We start from the raw sequence: 7,254 nt of genomic DNA, 5'->3' as shown, positions 1-7,254 counted from the left end.
GGGGCAGATGGATGAGTTTGTTTCGGGGGTGTCTTAGAAAGACCTGTGAATATGGGGAATTCTCCAAGGTGTCCGTAAATATACCGACGCCCGGAACACGACAACCAGATCCACACTTAGCTCAGGTAGATATTAGCTCCTTGAGCGTAATTAAGTTAATGGAAAATGGCGCGGACGTGTGTGACAATTAAGAACCTGCTGTGGAGGACGGAGCGACAAGAAAGGGGAGGACGTGCGGAGGTGGAGAGGTGAGCCGGAGACGGAGAGAGAGGTTGAAGTGAGAGGAAGATGGGCCCATGAAGAGTCTTGAGAGGGAAAAAAAGAAAAAGGGAGCTCCTTCTCACTCATCTCTCTAGTGGGGACACCATTCCCTCTTCCTTTTCTTAGGCTGCCTCCTCTGTGGCGTCCGGGGTGCATCTTCCCAGTGTGTCAGCCCCTCCGCCCCCCCCCTCTGCCCTCCATCCTCCTCAAGATCGCCATCTTTGGAGAGCGTCATTAAGCCCTCCTGGAGGGGAGTCAAGAATATAATGCAAGAGGGGCCACCTTCTAAAAAAGGGCCCCGTGGAACCTTTTCTACTCGCGCTGTCCTCTCATTAACACCCCCCTCTGCTCTGCAGCCGATCCAGACTTCAGTCTCACCCCTTCCTCCGCCTCATCCTCAGCGCTCGGCAGCTTGTGCGTCTGCTTTCGCCGAGGGGCCTGGAGCCCATTTCCTGCTGGTGGTGCAGCGAGTTGACATGGCCACCACTCCCCCCTCCTCCCTCCACCCACCCCCTCAACCTCCCCCTACGCCTCATACCTCCACCTCCTCAGAGATGGACTGATGAGAGGATAACAAAAGGACTTGGAGGGGAAGAAACTTCTCTTCTTATAGCCTTAGCCCTGAAGCCCACCATTCCATTTTGCCGCCTGTGAGAGCTTTTCAGCTCAAAAGAACAACACATTTCTCTCCTGCAGGCACCTCCACCATCTCTCTCTCTCCCATTTTCTCCCCCCTGCCCTCTTTCTATACGCCTCTCTCTTTCTCACTCCTTGGCAAATGGGAAAACTGTCCTTGGTTGGATTCTGTTTTTCAAAGGAATCAATTCTCCTTTGTACACACTTGATCTGACCCTGTGACAGGCATTAAGTGTGTCTTCTGTCTGATACAGAGGGCTCGTGTTCTGTGTGCTGATGGACACAACCCATTATCACACACAAGTGCAAACGCACACGCTCACACACACTCGTTCACATCAGCTCCATGCACGCGGACACGCAGCCCGCACATGCACACATAGCGTGGACTCCCGGGCATACTGCAAATTTGTGTTCATAAATACACACAATCTCACGCACACACACACACACACGCCCAGGTGGTATGGCGTGTGCGAGCAGATGATGCGGTGGAATAATGGCGAGGGCTGTGATTGAGGTTTAGGACCATCAGATATGTGCTGCTGAGAACAAACTAATGGCTTTGACAAGAGCAGTGAGAGGGTTGAAGAGGTCATCGGAGAGAGAAGTGTTCGAAAGTGAAGATACCTGAATCAAGACGAGAGAGAGAGAGAGAGAGAGAGAGAGTGAGAGAGAGAGAGAGAGAGAGAGAGAGAGAGAGAGAGAGAGAGAGAGAGAGAGAGACTGCTTATTAGACATTAAACACCAGACACACACCAGCTCAGAGACACAAATGTGTGTCTCTCTCGAGGGCAGAAACCACTCACACGCACACGCCTTGTGTCGGACTTGAGTCAGACTGGAGTCGTTAAACTGACTCAAGAAAGGTCTCATAACTATAACAAGTTTAACTCGAACACCAACAAACTGTGACTGTGTTTTGAATTGATAATGACGTTGAACCCGTTATCTTCTCCATGTTCAGGGCGGTGCAGGTGAAGCCCTGCACCGGTGGAAACAGTCAACATCTTCATTTTGATGCTTTTTATGGGTTTTTACAAAAAGAAAAAACTCTTTAACAGCATCACAGGCTGTGCTGTAAACAGAGAAAGTGAAAAAGTCCCAAAGTTTAATGGAACATGAAAACCACGAGTCCAAAATCACAGTGTTGTTGTGATTAAATAGAAAAGTGATTTTTCTCTCCCTTTGTGAGCAACCCCACCACAGTTCCTGTTTTTTTTTGCAATGTGTTGAAGTGGCTGTTGAAGTGAAATATGTGGAAAACATTTGGAAAGACCCATCCAAAGAAATTACAGTTTAAGAAGAAATCAATTTACAATAACTGACTTGGGTTTAAACGTTAAAATGGTGAATGGTATTACACAGTTTTCCTGCTCTTACTTCTTTGTCTTTACAGTTTAACACGACTTTGAGTTGCACCAATAAAAACTCGCAATTATCTTTTTGGGCCATTTGGGGGAAAACGGTAAATCAGGTTTTTAAGCTCAGGAGGCGAAAACATAGACTGTAAATAAAGATGGACGACATTACGGCTACCTGAAAGTGAAGCCAAAGTCTATAGGTTGCCCCCTGGTGGCTGGCTGCAGAACAGGTCATAAATTCTGCCTCCTGCATCTATAGACCAAGGTGAAAGTACTCGTTGAATACTTTTTTCTCTAAGATGTTTCTCTCAGTTTAAGAAGTTCTTATCACACTGATGTTAGTTCAAGTGCTAATTTCTCTCGTTTTTTCTAGTTTTATTAAATTATTTGATGTAATAAAAATAGGGTGAAACTTCATGAATGACGCCTGAGACTGACTCCCGATTGGTCGAGCCCGTGAATGGGTGGGAACTCGCTCTCTCGGCTCAGTCCCTCGATCTCAACGATGCAGACTCTAAATGTGCAAAACACATTTGTATTCGGGATATTTTGGCTTAATTTCTGGATATTTGGAGGAAGCGGAGACGTGGCGTCCATTTTCATTTACAGTCTAAGTTGCTCATTCAGTCGTCCAAGCTTTTGATAACAAAATGTATGTTTTGTACTCCAGTCTCTGGCCCAGGGAGGAATATCCACTCATCCCCTTTGTTCCATTTGCTTTTCTGTTTTAATGGACGTGGAAAAATATTTATCTTTTGGTTTTAGTCCTTCAGCTGTGAGCAGAGATGAATGAACCGGGTCTGTCTGGAGTTTGGTTCTGAGAAGGTGGTGTTCAGTTTATTATTTAGCCTAATCGCTACAAACGGCTGCTTTCTGTCATAAAAAGAAACTTTATAAAAGTGCAGAGAGGGAAGTAAAAGTAAAGTTACAAGTGGACGGATGAACAAAGAGCTGAAACTCACTATAAAACCGAGGGAAGCTGCCGATTCAGGTTGTTATTCTCTGGAGGTTCATCCCTGTGACTGACCCCTTTCACACTGTGGATCACTTTGCAATAGAAATCCTGTGAATATTTAAACATCATCGCTGCTGCCAGACTTGAGTAGATGCAACAAAAGAACCTTTAATGCGGTGTGGTTCAGTGAAGTGACATGTGCTTTATTTCAGGGGAGTATAATTTAAAATCTTCCTACCACTCAAGCACGGGTCATATTAGCATGATAAAGTTGGCTTTGTCAGTCGGGTCAATTGGAGAACGCTACGCAATAGTTACACCTTGTGTTAACACAAAGTACCCCAGCATCTGGATGTGTATCAACATCCAGTGACACAAGTGGCAGGATGACCAACGCCATTATTAATATCAATAATTTGTATTAATCAAAGCAGCTGAAGGAGAGAAATACATGGGTTAGGGTTCATAAACTCAGATAAACAGGCTATAATTCTGTATAAAGTTTAATTTCACCAAATAAACAAACATTTATCTTTTCTATTCCCCATTAATGACTAAGTTACATGTATGTTTAAATGCTTGTTTGGTGGCACTGCGTTTTTTCATGTGTCCAGAATGTGACCTAACAAGCAGGGGGCGGATCCAGGGTCATGGCCTCGGGGGGGCACTGGCCCCAACTAAATTCAGATTGGCCGGAAAAAGGTGCCCCTCCCCTGTCAATATTCTTTTTTTATATATAAACTATAGCCAATTATTAACAATATTAACAATAATTGTTACAATTTTCATATTCTACATTTTCTTAGCAGGTACACAATGGGCTAGTACAAATAATCTTTTTAAATATATTCACTGACATGTGGTTTTGTTCAAATCTATGAAGCTGAGAGTAAACAAGGAATGATTTGAATGTGCATCTACTGAATCAGGAACTGATCATTGGTGTTGGACGTATAATTGGCCCCTTTGCGTAAATTGTGGCCCCTTAATGGCCCCAATGAAGAAAATCCTAATTTAAAAATGATTATGGAATGCAGCCGTAACATTTACACTAACATAAGCAGTTTGTTTTCTGCCACAATCTCTTCTTTTGCAACATGATGTCCACTTGTCAACGGCTGCAGCAGAATCAAGCTTCTCACGGTTGTGTTTCCAGCGGCAGCTTCCACTTAGGGACAAGGTCATGGTCTGGTTACATATAGAAACTGATTGAGACATAATATGAATATTAACACAACAGTGAAACCACAGTCTGTCCCCTGACCTTTACCAAAGTGCTGTGTTTGAATGCATTGACCAGACTCTGGAGTCCTGCACTTCATCTGCCTGTGTTTCTATTGAAAAAGCCTCTGAATATAATCCAGCCAGTGATTAAGTTTGCCACTTCAACATAAGTAGGAAAGTAGTTTAATATTCTTTTTAGTACAACAACTTCCAATTTGTTGAATCTATCTATCTATCTATCTATCTATCTATCTATCCCTCTATCTATCTATCTATCTATCTATCTTACTATCTATCTATCTATTTATCTATCTATCTATCTATCTATCTATCTATCTATCTATCTATCTATCTATGTTTCTATCTATCTATCTATCTATCTATCTATCTATCTATCTATCTATCTATATATATCTATATCTATATCTGTCTGTCTGTCTGTCTGTCTGTCTGTCTGTCTCTCTGTCTGTCCGTCCGTCCGTCCGTCCGTCCGTCCATCCATCCATCCATCCATCCATCTATCTATCTATCTATCTATCTATCTATCTATCTATCTATCTATCTATCTATCTATCTTGTCTATGTTTCAGCATGAAAGATTTGTATCTACATCTTTTGCTCTATCGTTCAAACTCCAATCTGCAGAGAGTATTTCATCACATATCAAAAGTACATTTGTCTCAATGTCAGAAGTTTTATTTGGAGAGTTCAAATTAACCAGGAGACGAATGAGACTGAGCTCCTGTCTGCTCTGATTTGGTTCCTCAGAGAAGAATACAGATCTCCGTCCCTTGTTCCCGTCCTCATTCTCTGCTCTACCTGTCTCCCTCAATGCGCTCTAATTGTCTGTGATTTCTCCTCTTGTCGGAGCGTCTCACAGCTGATACAAAAACCCACTGAGCCTTGAAAAGGCAAAAAACATGAGAAAAGAGGCCTGAGGAGAAAAAAATAAAAAACCACAGAGCGGGAAGACGGGAGAATGCGTTTGATTAGCGCACAAGTTTGCTGTTCGTGGCGACCTTGTCTGAGAGCCACGGAGCCATTGTGTTCCTGGTGCATGTGTGAATGTTAGAGCGAACAGAGGGGCTAAAAAAAGACCCACATGGGAAACATGCACACTGACATTTCTTAATCAAATATGGCAATCAGGGGGCCAACCGAAAGCATACCATTTGCAATCCCTTTTAATTCATAATCAAAAGCCGAGCAAATGAGGGAGAAATCGAGAAAGACCTGGGGGGGGTTGGGGTGTTTGGGGGAGATGGAAAGAGAGGGAGAGCGAGGGAGAGAGAGGGAGAGAGAAATGCAGGTCATTACATCTCTTTTTACCGGCCCCGACGAGAGCAATGTAGAATTAATCAGAGGCCATTACGCTGTATTTACTTACCGCTGCGGGGGCTCGGATCTCTCGCTTCCGCTTCCTCTGGATACGAACCCTGATATGATCCCGCTCTGCCCCGACCATGGACCAGAAGATGGAGCGGGGGGCTAAGAATAAGGGTATAATGAGAGTGATCCTGTGTGTGTGTGTGTGTGTGTGTGTGTGTGTGTGTGCACGTGAGCCTGTGTCTGTACTCCTGGATATTATGTTGCATCAGGTGGGTGTTGTTATATGCACCGAGGGCCCGGGTGCTGCAGAGAGGAGAGGAGCTGGAGAGATGCTCTTAAATCAGAGTGTTTAATCCCCCGTGGGGTCAGTCTGCGGCCTCTGATGTTGACTCACAACTCAGACTATCACACAACTCTCCCCCTCTTTCTCTCTCTCTCTCTCTCTCCATCTCCCCCTTTCCCTCCCTCTCTCCCTCCTAATGCACTGCTGCCATTACTCAACCGTGTCCTGCCGCTGCCAAAATCTACACCATAATGGGGCCTGGGTCTGCAAAAATATCGTGGCACAGAGTTAGTGCCACTTTCTGAAGAGCTGTTTTAAAAAAAGTTGTAACTAATGTGATTTTTATTGTTATTAATGGTTCATAGTTGAGTAATGAGCCAGGGATCAGTTTTCAGTCACAGGGTTTTGAATTATTCCTCCTGGTGAACATTACTCAGATGTTTTTATATAATCTACTTATGCAATTTAGATAAAAGTAAATAAGAGCCTCTAAAGAAACAGTAAGAGGTTAACACTGACCATGAAGAAAGGCATTAAATTGTTTTAAATTGCCACCTATTATTATAATGCTGAATTATGACCGTGGGTGCCTGCACAGGGTGGCAGCCTCCTGAGCCACTGTCCACTGGTGTGTGTGTGGTCCAGGTCTTACTCATGTTGCGAGGACCAAAAGAAGGTCGTAATAACGTAAGTCACTTTTCAAGTTCAAGGTCAACAAAAATATGGTCCAAAAACAACAACATTTCCTATCTTTTTTAATATCTCCACTTAGATCTCAGGAAATGAGAAGATGAGATAATTTTTCAAAACACAAAGGAAAAACATTGCAACATCTTATTTCGAAATCAACATGTATTTGCTAAACCTATGCAAAATAGTTTTAAAGGATTATATCACTGCAATAATCTATGAGGTATATCGTTAGAAATATAAAAAAATTATTTGTGAAAGGCTCTGGATTTGCAATGAATGATAATAAGTCTAATAACATGTTTTATTTAATCCTTTAATAAAGTTTCCTAATATTTATAACTTTAACCTAAAAGCCTTAAACAAGTACCGGTAAAAGTCTGTGGCTGTAATTGTAAATGTGATTATGAAATTCATACGGAGACTTTGAAAGATAGTTACCAACAAGGGTTTGTGGTTTTGTGAATTTATAATAAACCATCAGGTCTGAAATTATAGGTATTCATACGTAG

This window comes from Pleuronectes platessa, chromosome 11 (genome assembly GCF_947347685.1).
Source record: "Pleuronectes platessa chromosome 11, fPlePla1.1, whole genome shotgun sequence".
Taxonomy (NCBI): domain Eukaryota; kingdom Metazoa; phylum Chordata; class Actinopteri; order Pleuronectiformes; family Pleuronectidae; genus Pleuronectes; species Pleuronectes platessa.
The sequence above is the reverse complement of the archived record's forward strand: the minus strand, read 5'-3'. Positions refer to the sequence as shown.